Source organism: Mustela lutreola, chromosome 2 (genome assembly GCF_030435805.1).
Source record: "Mustela lutreola isolate mMusLut2 chromosome 2, mMusLut2.pri, whole genome shotgun sequence".
Classification (NCBI taxonomy): domain Eukaryota; kingdom Metazoa; phylum Chordata; class Mammalia; order Carnivora; family Mustelidae; genus Mustela; species Mustela lutreola.
In genome coordinates this window covers 86690641-86703917 of record NC_081291.1, presented here as the reverse complement: position 1 = coordinate 86703917, position 13277 = coordinate 86690641, and positions in this window count along the sequence as shown.

The window sequence follows — 13277 nt, the reverse complement described above, 5'->3', positions numbered from 1 at the left end:
TTCCATGTATTTGTGTTTTTTCTAGATTTTTCTTGTAATTTATTTCTGGTTTTATACTGCTGTGGTCAAAAAGCAGCTTGATATGATTTCAGTCAAGATTCTTGACTTTAAGATTTGTTTTGTAGCCTAACATGTGACCTATCCTAGAGAATGTTCCATCTACCCTTAAAAAGAATGTGTTGCTTCTTACTATCTTTAAAAAGGCAGGGTTTAGGGCACCTGGGTGGCTCAGTGGGTTAAGCCGCTGCCTTCGGCTCAGGTCATGATCTCAGGGTCCTGGGATGGAGTCCTGAGTCGGGCTCTCTGCTCAGCAGGGAGCCTGCTTCCTCCTCTCTCTCTCTCTGCCTGCCTCTCTGCCTATTTGTGATCTCTCTCTGTCAAGTAAATAAATAAATAATCTTAAAAAAAAAAAAAAAAAGACAGGGCTTATAGGGTACTTTGTACTCAGAGCTGGGTTAAAATTCTGGTTTTGCTATACCCACAGTTATATGGTCTTCAGCAAATCTTTCTTCTCTTGACATCTCATTTTTCATCTGAAGTAGGAATGGCAAATTCTATCTCCAATGAATTTTCTTAATTCTGATTTAGTTTATTGATAATAGAAATATTTATCAGATCATCTTATAAAAAGGGGGTATTACTATAAGGCTGTTATGTGAATGGGACTGACATTCAGCTGGAAATAACATCTCTTTCTTGCATCCTTCAAAGACTTCATTTGATATTATCGTTGTTTACCACTGTTTCTTTTTCTTCTTCTAATTTTTTTTTTCTCTCTACTTTCTAATTATCTCTGCATAGTGTTCTGGCTGAATTCCAGAGGAAGCTAACATTATTGAATGAGTTAATGACCATATTGCCATCTGGGATTTCTGATCACAATTTTTTCCCAGTTCTGTGTTTTCTGGGTTTTACATTGCCCCTACCCCAGAATAGCCATTTCATAAACATTTGCTAAATAAATAAATGAATAAAACAATGAGTTATTGGGAGTGGCAGAAACCATGACAAAATTAACTGATATCTGTTACTTTTAATGGTTAAATGAGATAATTTTTTTTAAAGATTTTATTTATTTATTTGGCAGAGAGAGAAATCACAAGTAGAAAGAGAGGCAGGCAGAGAGAGAGAGAAGCAGGCTCCCCGCTGAGCAGAGAGCCCGATGCAGGGCTTGATCCCAGGACCCTGAGATCATGACCTGAGCCGAAGGCAGAGGCTTAACACATTGAGCCACCCAGGTGCCCCTTAAATGAGATAATTTTAAAGAGTTATAATTTTAGTGCATAATAAGAGCTCAAAAGATGTTGTTTTTCCTATTTACTCCTTAGTTCTTTTTAAATGAATGCTTTTTTCCCCTTTCTTCTTTAGAAATTATAGCAATAAAGAAAAATGATGTTAGGAGGAAAGGAGATTTCTGATGCTTCTGATATCTACCATTTGGGAAATCACCTATTTTCTTATACAATGAAAAAATATGGAAAACTGCTTATAAGGCATTTAGTTTTGTGGGTTAAGAGGCTTCTGGGAATAGAGGAATTCTTTGATTCCATATCCCTTTTGGCAGTTTCTTGGCATTTGCTGATACTCTTTAGAATAATAACTATTGTTCATATTCTAAAATATTTCCTAGGAAAAAGAGGAATAGCAGCATGGCATTATCAAATGTTTTGATTGAAATAATTTAAAAGTAGCTTAAAACTGCCTAATCTTAGGGTCATGAATTCTCTTGAGAGTTTCATGGTAAGGTGTAGTGGATGATGGTGAGGCCTTTGGTTCTTAGGGATGATGCTGTAAGATTTTACCTCTCTCTCTCTCTTTTCTCTATTTGCATTCACAGTATTATCTGACAGAATCTTTGCCATAAAATTTATTTTCTCCCATACCAGAGTTCCCTCTCAGGAAGACTGGATTCTGTTTTGCTTCTGGAATCTTTGCCAAAACAAAGATTTCTTGTTAAGCCATTGCTGTTTGCATTTGGATTTTCTCCTTTGGTTCACTGCTGTCACTTTTGCAGAGCTTTGCAACTGACCTAATGTAGCTTGCAGTAAGTGTCAGTTATAATTGAATGGTTCTATATAAGTTGCAGTTTTGCCTCGATTAGCATCATTAGAGACACAGATACGGAAAATTCAGTGGGATTTGGTGGGAAAAGTGTGGTTGTGTCTCTTTTTCAATATTTGGTTTCAATACTAGACATTTTTATTAATATTTATCCTAGCTGATTGTTGTTTTATAGGCAGAAATGAGATGGCTACATATTCTTGCTGTTTTAGAAAACCTAACCTGAAATCCTGCTCATAATATGAGCATAAAATAAATAATATGTAATAATAATAATAATATATAATTATTTCCTATTTACTCCTTAGTTCTTTTTAAATGAAATGAAATAATGTAATGTGACATAATATGACAACAAGACTACCTAAGAGTTTGCTCTTAGGATAGTTTCCTTTTCCTATTAGGATGATATTGCTGATTTGGAGATGGTGGGGAGTGAATTTCAGGGAATCCTATCACAGGTTTATATTAGGTCATCTAGGAAGATACCCTTTGGAGAAAGGGGTCTTTGAGTGTTTATTTTATGTCACAGAAAAACTCTAAATATTAGTATTATATTCCATGTTTCTCTCTATAAGAATAAGCAAGCTTATTCTTATAAACAACTTAGAAAAACGTATAAGCAACTTACAAAAACCTCTAAATATTAGTGTTATAGTCCATGTTTCTCTCTATAAGAATAAGCTTATTCTTATAAACAACTAAGGAGATGTATAGAAGAGACCAGGGACACAATGAATTTGAGATAAAGAATTGTAGGGTCCCCCAAATAAAGCAAATATTATTCATGTGGAGCAGCATTGCTGTTCAATAAAGATTATTGAAGCAGAAAATAAGCAAGGACTCAAGATTTTTTCACACCAGTTGGTATGTATATTGTGTACCCTCATTACCATAAGGAAAGAGAGAAAGGTGATTTTCATTTTTGCAGAGTAATGACCTCTTTACATCTGGCCCAGACCAGATCTGGCAAGTAGAAAAAACCATTTATGAAGATAAATATGACCCTTTATCTTTCCCTTATTGGGCCAAGCCAGCAAGAGGGGATGAAGAACAATAAATTTAGGACATTCTTCCTTGTGAAGGTAGAGTTGTTGGGGGTGGAAATTGGTGGTGGTAGTTCAGGATCAGTTTGTGTATTGTATTAGATAATATGCACCGGAGATAGCCCCAGCAAATTCTTTTTTTTTTAAAATCACATTGCCATTAATTGGACTGTCAAGAAATGGACTCTGAGATGGAGGTGTGTGTGTATGAGGTTTATCAGGGCTACACTCAAAAACAATACCTGTGAAAAGAATAACAGATACAAAGGGAGAAATTGAACTATGTAACACCTTAGCAACAGGGGTCACGGCCAATCCTATGGAGTGCTCTGGACCTGGAATGGACTTTCAGAAAGGTCCCAAACTGAAGCAAGAATGAAAGTCTTAGTGCTCCCTCTCTGCCAGTTGGCTACCCCGGTCCACAGGGAGGAATGTGGTCTTGGCGAAGCAACTCTCTCCTGCAGAGAGGGACATATATCTAAGTGGCCACAGTCAAAACTCCTGACAAGTGGTAAGAGGCTTGATCCTAAAAAGAACGATCTTGGAGACACACCCCAGCATCCACTGCACGTATGATTAATTCTTAGCACCATGGTCGACTAAGGGACAAGCTGCAATTGCTTTTTTAATCATTTAGAATATGTTTATGAGTAGGTGTGAGTGTATACTAATGTCATTGTTTTGATTCTGTGTGTTTATCTTTCATATATGAGAGGAGAGGGCTGTTTATAAGGGTCTGTTCTTAACATAAATCCTCATCCTAAACATCTGAATATATAGTCAATTGAAGAGTGAATGAATCAGGTCTGTTGTCTTCAGAATTACTCGGAAAAATGAACTTATAATAGAGACACAGTCTGTTTGTATATATAGGGACAAATATTGAAATTTTTTCACCCCTCAATGATTTTTACCTTGCCCTTAATAATATATGCCTGTTTATCCCTCATGAATTTGACAGATCTCCCTTCCAGTAGGTTTTAGATATGATGGGCATAACTGGGTCATTATGGAATTAGTTATACACATATATACATTGTCAACCCTTAAGTTATGCAGTTATTGTATGCATGAAAGTTCCACCCTACTCAAAATACATGTATGTCAGTAATGTGTATGTGAACCTGATATAAAATTATGTCTATAAAATCCATATTCTGTAATATATATAAAACATCTATCTAGAATGTTATCAGTAAGCATCACCATTTTTGCTTAGTAACATTCCATTTCTGCCTTGGAACTCCACTAAAATGACAACATGTTCTGAAAGTCAATGAGTAATGTACATGGGGAATGTACTACATTGCTGGCAGATCAAATGAAAATAACAATAAAATCAATGAGAACATGCTTGGAAGGTAACTGGGTTTTGAGCACATTGTATTTTCTCCTCACCAAGAGAGAGTCTTTGAAGATGCTTTGAATTGAGGCATAGTTTTTTTTTCTTTTTCTTTTCCTTTTCCTTTTCTTTTTTCCTTTCCTTTTTCATTTTCTTTTCTGATTAGACCCTGATTGGTATTTTTTCCTAAACCAAATTTTTCTTAGGCTAGTTGAAATTTTGTTCTGGCAAGAATTACCTCCTCCTTCAATAATATGAGTCAACATTTCTACAGTGCCTGCATCAGTAAAAATCTTCATAAAAGTGTTGTTATAGGGGCACCTGGGTGGCTCAGTGGGTTAAGCCTCTGCCTTTGGCTCGGGACATGATCTCAGGGTCCTGGGATCAAGCCCCACATGGGGCTCTCTGCTCAGCGAGGAGCCTGCTTCCCCCTCTCTCTCTGCCTGCTTCTCTGCTTACTTGTGATCTCCCTCTCTGTCAAATAAATAAAAAAAATCTTTTTTAAAGAAAAGTGTTGTTATAAAAGTGTATAAAATACACAGAGGTAGGAAATAAACCTTTTGATGACATGAGAAGAGTAAGAGAGAGCCACAGACTTTGTATGCTGTGTGAAGTAAAGTGGGTTCAGCCTGCATGCAAACAGGTAAATAATGAGATATTTATTCCTTACATACTCCCATTACTTATCGGTGGGTTACTTACAGAAGTAAGGCCACAGAGAGCTAATATACTACATTACTAAGAAAACACTGAAATACCTATGCAGGTGTGAGTGAATATATTAATCTATACAACTCTATGTCCTAAGGCTAAGGAATAACATAGGGCTTCATCCACACTAGAAAAGAAAAATTAGGAAACACATGAATTATAGCTCTATTTCTATGCCTTAGCCATACCAACAAAGTTTTATTGAACATTTATGTGCCAGGCAGTGTGCTAAGTGTTGGCAATTTCCATACTGAGCAGAAGAACTATTGTTGGGATGCTTATAGCAATGGCTAATGTCTCACTTTAATATATTATAACCTTTTAGAGCTCTAACAGGCCAAGAAAAAATGGAAGTATTTTCTAATTTCAATATCACTCGTAAGTGAGGAAAAGTAATGTGTCCTCCAACCTTCTGAGTTGTTGGCTAAGAACCCCTGTCTTAAGACAGATCATCAAAGAGAAAACAAAACAGTTTAATTACATATGTACTTTACGTATATATTAACAGATACCCAGGAAAAATGAGTCAACTCCTTGAGATGGTCCAACCCACCACCTTAAATACCACCTTCTGCTAAAGAGGAAAGAGGAGGGCTGTGTGTGGGAGGTTGCCAGGAAAAGCACTCTAAACAAGGATAAACTTTGTTATGCAGATTTAAGTCAGTGCCTTCCCCATTGATAACTTTCTTTTGAGGGTCATCCTTCTCCTCAGGGTCAGAAAGGGAGACATACAAAGGGAGATTTCCTTTATAAATGTTAATTTTCTCTATGAAAGGATAACTTCAGCTTGGTTTCTAGATTTTCTTTGGAGTCTGCTGTTTCTCAAAATAATCAGCTCAAACTACCTTTATGCCAAAGACACATTTTGGGGTGATACATTCTGCTGTTCACACTTCTGTCATCTTAAGACTTCACCTGTGACATGGGCTACTGCTCCCATTACTCCGCTGAGCAAACTTCGCCCCCCTCTAAGCCTCTGTTTAGAATGGCGAACAATGTCTGTGGGGAGTGTTACTCCGAGGAAAATATATGATAATGTGTTTAAAAACTTAGGGTTATTCCTTGCACAAATATATAGGTGTTCTGTGTATTTTCCTCCTTTTCTGCTATGCCAGTGGTATCTTATCTTGTGAGCCATTTTTCTTTTTAAGCTCATCCAAAGGTAGAACAGATATTCAAAGAAACATTTTCCCCAAGGGCTAAAAAGAAAGATTTGAAATGCAAGTAAGGTTGCAAAGTAAGTTTTTCTTTCACAAATCTAGGTAATAGACTGTGAAAAGGGTGGGGAAGGCAGATGGGTTCTAAGAATGGAACTGAGGAAGCAGAGTCCTTGATGAGAGAAAGGTGAGAATGATCTCTATAAAGGAAACTGGAAGGAAATCAGAGCCCCAGAGCTATCTTTAGTGTGGGATCTCCGCCCCTACCATTTCCTGTAGACAATTCTGTCATCTAGCAGTCCCGGACATCTGAAAACCCCCCTAAACCTTCTCGAGGGTGGCAGACTAGAAATTTTCTTGAAAAATTGGGACATGAAAGGAAAAAACTTACCTCCTACTCAAGGTGGAATTTAGAATTTCTCTTTGAACTGAGGCGGTGAGGGACCCTTCATAAATGTTACAACTAGGAGCTCCTGGGTGGTTTAGTTGGTTAAGCATCTGACTCTTGATTTCTGCTCTAGTCATGATCCCAGGGTCCTGAGATTGAGCCCCGAGTCAGGCTCTACACTCAGGAGGGAGTCTGCTTGAGATCCTCTCCCTCTTCCCTCCTCCTGCTCACATGTGTGTGCGTTTTCTCTCTTTCTCTCACGGGCTTGCTCTCTCACTCTCAAATCTTTAAAAAAAAAAAAAAAAAAAAAGAGAGTCATGACTTAATACATATTGAAATTTAACGAATACAGTGATATTGTTTGGAAATAGCATGCTTCTCTGCCCCCTCTCAGCTCAGTCAACACTGTATACTTGTTTACCCCCACCCCTCATGAGGCAAATATGACCAGAAGCATAGTTTGCAAATATGTTGCTTATTCTTCCCTGTTGAGGACATCTGCCAGGTTTGCCTGGCACATGGACATCTGCCTCGGCATCAGTGTTTTCACATGGATGGGCCACAGCATGGGTGAGCCATTTGATGCTTCCCCTCTCAATGATCATGGAGGCTGTGTAGAACATTCAATTTAGCAGTAGCCATTCCTGCCTCTCATGGAGACTGCCAGTGTGAACAGATGGGCCATTCTACAACCCAGGTGGCCTGTCCTACACAGATATAACTTAAAAGGTTTCCTCCCGGAAATGCTTGTGCATTGCTTTCCGTAAAAGTTTCAGATGGGGAACTGCTACAATCTAGAAGATAGAACTTCTGAAAGCAATGGTAACTGGTCATGTTGATTTCTCTTTCTTTTCTCAGAGGAATGACCCATCATCTGTTTCATGTAACAAATTTAAGACAAGAAGATAGTACACAAAAAGAAAAAAATATATATACGTGTATATATACACATACATGTATTGCTTTAGGTACCCCGAGGTTTTGATCTCCTTGAAGTGCTGTTATTCTCCAGTCTCTTGGATTTAACCTCTGTTTTTTAGTGTGCCTTTTGAAATTGGTACTCATTTAAAATATTTTGTTCTCATGAGGTCTAAGTTTAAATATCTTGTGTTTTTTTCTTAAAAAAAAAAAAGGGAAGGAGGGAAGGAAAGAAAGTGCATGAGCACAAAGCTATAGAGCTCGGTGGGAAAATATTTTTTAGATGAAAATATTTCAGCACTGAGAATCAGCTTTGGTCTTCTCAGCATGGGCTGGTCTGGATATAGCACAGAGCTTTTGTTGACATCTATTTGCCAACTCACATAAGGACTTTGTAATGACATTCTTTCAAACCCATCTGGTGATTTAGCCAAGGCTGCTGAAAAGCTTCAGTCAAAATTCTGAAGAGTCACAAACCTGAAGCATGTCAGAGGACTCTGGCAGCTAGTTCATATTTTGCTGGACCCTTTTGGGCAGAATTTATTTGATAGGACTTGCTAGAAATTGGATTGCTTTAAGAAGTGGCTTGATAATTCCTTAAACTAGATAACCATACTTTTTTGTTTGTTTGTTTCCAGCTCTTATCATAGCCCTAAAACTGACTTAGATTTTTGGTTAGTCCATTCAGGAGTGAAATTGAAAAGGGAGATGGCTGGATTTAAAGATATGTTACTGCTTTGGAATTCTTATATGCCATATATGAAGTTCATGGTATGAAGAGAGAATCCAATGCGTAGAATAATTAGAAGAAAAAGTTTAGCCTGAAATATGAAGATTTAGAGACTAGTCCTTGAACATTGAACAGCATGGGTTTGAACTGTATGGGTCTACTTATACATAATTTTGTTTTTATAGTACTATAGATCTATTTTCTCTTCCTTGCATTGTTCTTAATAACCTTTTCTCTAGCTTACTTTGTTGTATGAGTACAGTATGTAACATGTATGCTATACCAAATATGTGTTAATCAACTCTATGTTTATGGCAAGGTTTCTGATCAATAAGTAGGCTATTAATAGTTTATTGGAATCAAAAGCGCTCTGTGGGTTTTTGACTGCATGTGGGGGGCACCCCTAATCCCTGTGTTGTTCAAGGTGAACTGTATTTGATACCAATATGGAGAAGGATGTCTCAGGTTAACAAATTATAACAGGCACTAAATTTTCTCTTTTCACTTTAAATATTCAACTTTTTTCCACAATTAGAACTTTAGTCCTTCTTCAACACTTCTCCTTGTTTACAGATTATTTTTGCTTCTATTTCAGGAGTAAATATTGGATATCTATAATATATTTCTCTTTAACTAGGCTGATAACTCTTTGAGGTCAGAAACCAAGGCACATTTATCTTTACATCCTCAGCAACTAGCACACTGTCTGGTACGTAGTAAGAACATCAATATTTATTGAATTCAGTCCACAAATGCTTCTGCAATGCAATTTGCTCACAAGTTAAAGTTACTGTCAGGATAAAAGGCAGTGCAAGACAGGGACAACTCCCTAAAGTAACTTACAAAATAAGACATCACCGAAATTTTATTAAAAGGCTAGGGAACACATATTTGAACCCCTTTTGGTTTTAGTATTTTTGTTATGCTCCTGGCTTGGATTATTTAGATCATCTCTTAATATTTGGTAATGGTGTAAGTGCTATCCCGAAGTAGCATTTTGCTTTTTTTGTTTTCCTGTCATTTACTTTAATTTCTACTCTTTTCTTGAGGAATTTACTACTTTATTTTTTTCCGGCTTGAATTCTTCCTGACTTTTCCTTACCTTATTAATTACCTTAACTAATTATTTATCATTTCTTATAATAATTTATTTAATTCTTTTAATTTTAATTCTTATTTATTTATTTAGAGAGTGTAAGTAGGGAGGGGGCCAAAGGGAGAGGGAAAGAGAGAATCTCAAGCAAACTCTAGGCTGAGTGTGGAGCCTGACATCGACCTCAATTTCATGACCCAGAGATCAAGAGTCTGATGCATAACCTACTAAGGCACCCTATTGCCCCAATTCTTTTTTGTTTATCTACTTTTTCTCTTTGTATCGCTTTCTTTCCATGCTCCTCCTTAGACTAAATACTGTAATTTATAATTCATTTAAAAAATATTCCTAAAATTCTCTTCATGAAAATCTGCAATTTAACCCCAACTACTAGATGTTAAGGAAAATGCATTAGTTACAGTAACTCCTCTGTTAGAGTGAAGACTTTAGGAGTAACTGTTCTATCTGAGTGATTTAGTAGGGTAATTAAAAGTCTCCGAGTTTAAAATTTTCATATTGCCACTTCATTTTCAATTTCCTGTTACACTTTGCTTATCTCTGCTGGTCTGCTTTTTGCAACCCACTCCAGTGTCATAAATTCTTCATTTTTTTCTATTCACTTCAGGATCATATGCATCTGACTTCTCAAATATGGTTCTTTTTCTTATTTTAGTAATGAAAACATTTTTAGAGCTATGTCCTTGTGATGGACTGCATTTTGTTCCCTTCAAAATTTATTGAAGCTGGTATTTGGGCATAGAGCTTTTGGAAGGGGCAGTTAAATGAGGTCATAATGGTGGTACCCTAATTTCACTGAATGGGGACCCTTAAAAGTAAATGAAGAGACACCAGAGTTATAGCCAGAAATAGAAAACTCACCAGGAGTCAGCTCTCACTTTGATATTGGACTTGCCAGCTTCTGGAGCTAACTGTATGGTGTTTTGTCTGAATTCTCTGAATAATGCTCCTTTTAACCTTATAATTTTTATCCTGTAGCAATAATGTTGTGGGATAGGAGACTAAGCATTACATGGAGATTAATTGACCTTGAGTAAGTTCAATACTCCTTTCTCATGCATAAGTTGGAGTCTGTATTAATATGCAGAATCCTTAGCCCATTTACAGTGTGTGTCATCACTTGTGCTACTCCATTTAATTTCGTCTGAAATGAAATTGGTGAATATCCTTCCATACTCTTGGGAACTAATTTCATTGGGGATGAATTACGTTGAGAAACACACACATACTAGACTTATTCAGGTAGGGCATAAGAAGGACAAGAGTCTAGTTTTCCCACAGAGACACTAATCAATTTCCAAAGTAGTTTAATATATCTCTTTTCCTAAGCTCTTCTGAGTGTTTTAATGGATAACTGAATGAAAACTAATAAAAATAAATTATTGTGCATTGGTGAGTATCATTTGCCAAGCCTGAATTAAGTGCTTTATAAATCGTATACAAGGATTAAATAATACCATATGTAAATTATACTGATACTGTTATTCCTGGTCCCATTTCAAAGATGAGGAAGCTGAGGCATAAAAAGTTAAAGTAATTTGTGCTAATTCACAATTAATGTACTAGAGGACTAGAATTTGACTCTCATGGGTCCAAATGCAAAGCCTGACATTTTAATCACTATATAAAGCAGCAACAGAAGAAATCTGCCTAATCCCAGCTCCAGCAAAATATTTAGACTATGTATAATGTTGTAGATCTTTATCCCTGGAAATCAAATGTCATTCGGGGGTCGGGGGGAAGCCATTTAGTGGTGAAATATAACATAACCAGGGGCTGTTTTAGGACTGAAACAAAGAAATACGTCTTTCAATAACATCATTAGGGTTAGAAATAAATGGAAGAAACCCAAGGTCTAAAGTTACGACTGGCTAAGCTGTCACAGGTTTCATTCAAAGGAGTAAGCCAATTTGTCCATAGTGCTAGTTCTGTTGGCATGAAGATTGACTGCTAAGATACTAGCATTTAAAAGAGACAGGAGAGAATGTTTTAGGTTTTTTATTAATGTTGTCATTCTCCAATCAGTGAAGGGCAACCTCTTTTGAAAGATGATGGAAAGTGCTATTCACTTTCATGTCTTATACTTCTGTAAGGGAAGAAAAATAATTTTCCTTCTACCCTTCCAGAGTCTTGGCTAAGGCAAACCTCCCGTGATAAAAGTGCTAACAAACAGAAGTTTAATAATATATATATATACCTCCCATATACATAGGAGAGACCCCAAAAAACCTGAGTAACTCTCCAAAATGGCCCACACCATCACCTTAATAACATCACCAGCTAAAGACAAAAGAATGTGCTGGGGACACGCGTTTATAGCAGATTACCCGGAAAGGCACAGTAAATAAGGTATAATTTTTATGCAGATTTAAGCCATTGCTTTCTCCTTGATAACAGTTTCTGGAGACTTAGAGTCATGCTTCTCTTCCTGATACAAAAAGGAAAAAGGTACCTTTACAGTCAAGACTTCCTTTATTTAAGTAAATGTATTATATTTATAATGTAAGTACCCTTGTAAGAGAGTAGCTTCTACTAGCCTTTAACAGAGCTTCTCCTATGTTTGCTGTTTCTTTTTTTTTTCTTTTTCTTTTTTAAGATTTTAATTATTTATTTGACAGAGACACACAGCAAGAGAGGGAACACAAGCAGGGGGAGTGGGAGAGTGGGAGAGGGAGAAACAGGCTTCCCACTGAGCAGGGATCCCAGTGTGGGACTTCATCGCAGCACTCTGGGATCTTGACCTGAGCCAAAGGTAGACACTGAATGACTGAGTCACCCAGATACCCCATATTTGCTGTTTCTTAAAATAGCTAGTTTAAAATAATCTTAATGCCAAAATACATATTTTGGGGTGGCAGTTCTGCTTCCCTTCACAGCCAACTTTCATGTCTCTGTTGGTTGAGAAAATAAACATGTAGTTTTTGAGGTTTAATCAACTTAATATTTTTTTCATTGCCAAATGTGTTCTAATAAAAGCAGAAGGAATATAACTTCTGTGCATTTCAAGAGATAAACCTTTTTTTCTGACTTTTCTACAAATATACATGGTTCTTTCCAGTCAGACAAGAATGATATATTTTCAAAACAATTGAGTTTTTCTATGGAAATGTAATTCTCTGCAATTATGTCAAAAAGTAACCATTCACATTAAATACACAAAATATAAAAAAATATCCATGTTAGCACATGAATAGCAAAACTGACTTAAAAAAGCTAAGCGAGAGCAATTTTTTTGTTCCATATAGAGATATCTTTCAGTTAGAGGGTTGAATAAAGCAAACACCAATTTTTGGTTGTATCTCCACAGCAATTTCTTTTCTTTTTCTCCTTTGCCTTTAAAAATTTTTTTTCTGTTTGTCCCGCTGTGGTGACCTCACTGCAGTGTTTTTATAGCCCATTTAGCTTTTACAGGATTTCATCATATTCCAGTTGACATCAACTGTTCCGTGGAGTCCCAGGGGTTCCCTCTGTATCCCAATACATAACCTGAGTTTGACAAGTCTGGTTTAACATCATCCAGATCAATCCAAGAATTAAAAGGAGGCTGGGAATGTTAAATCAACAATAATTTTCACCCAGTCAGGGAGATGGAGATGGAATGAAAGCTGAAGGGCTGTGCACTTTTCAAAAAGATACATTCAGCACCACAACAGAGCATTTGTGTCACATAGAATCTTAATTGACCAAGTTATTTACCCTTGGGGGAGAGACAAGTTTCCATTAGGAGGATACATTTGCTGTTTGTTAAATTGCCGGAATTCTAACCTTCTCAGTGTAATTCTGAACTCAAGTTTCAGTTGGTTAAATACTTGG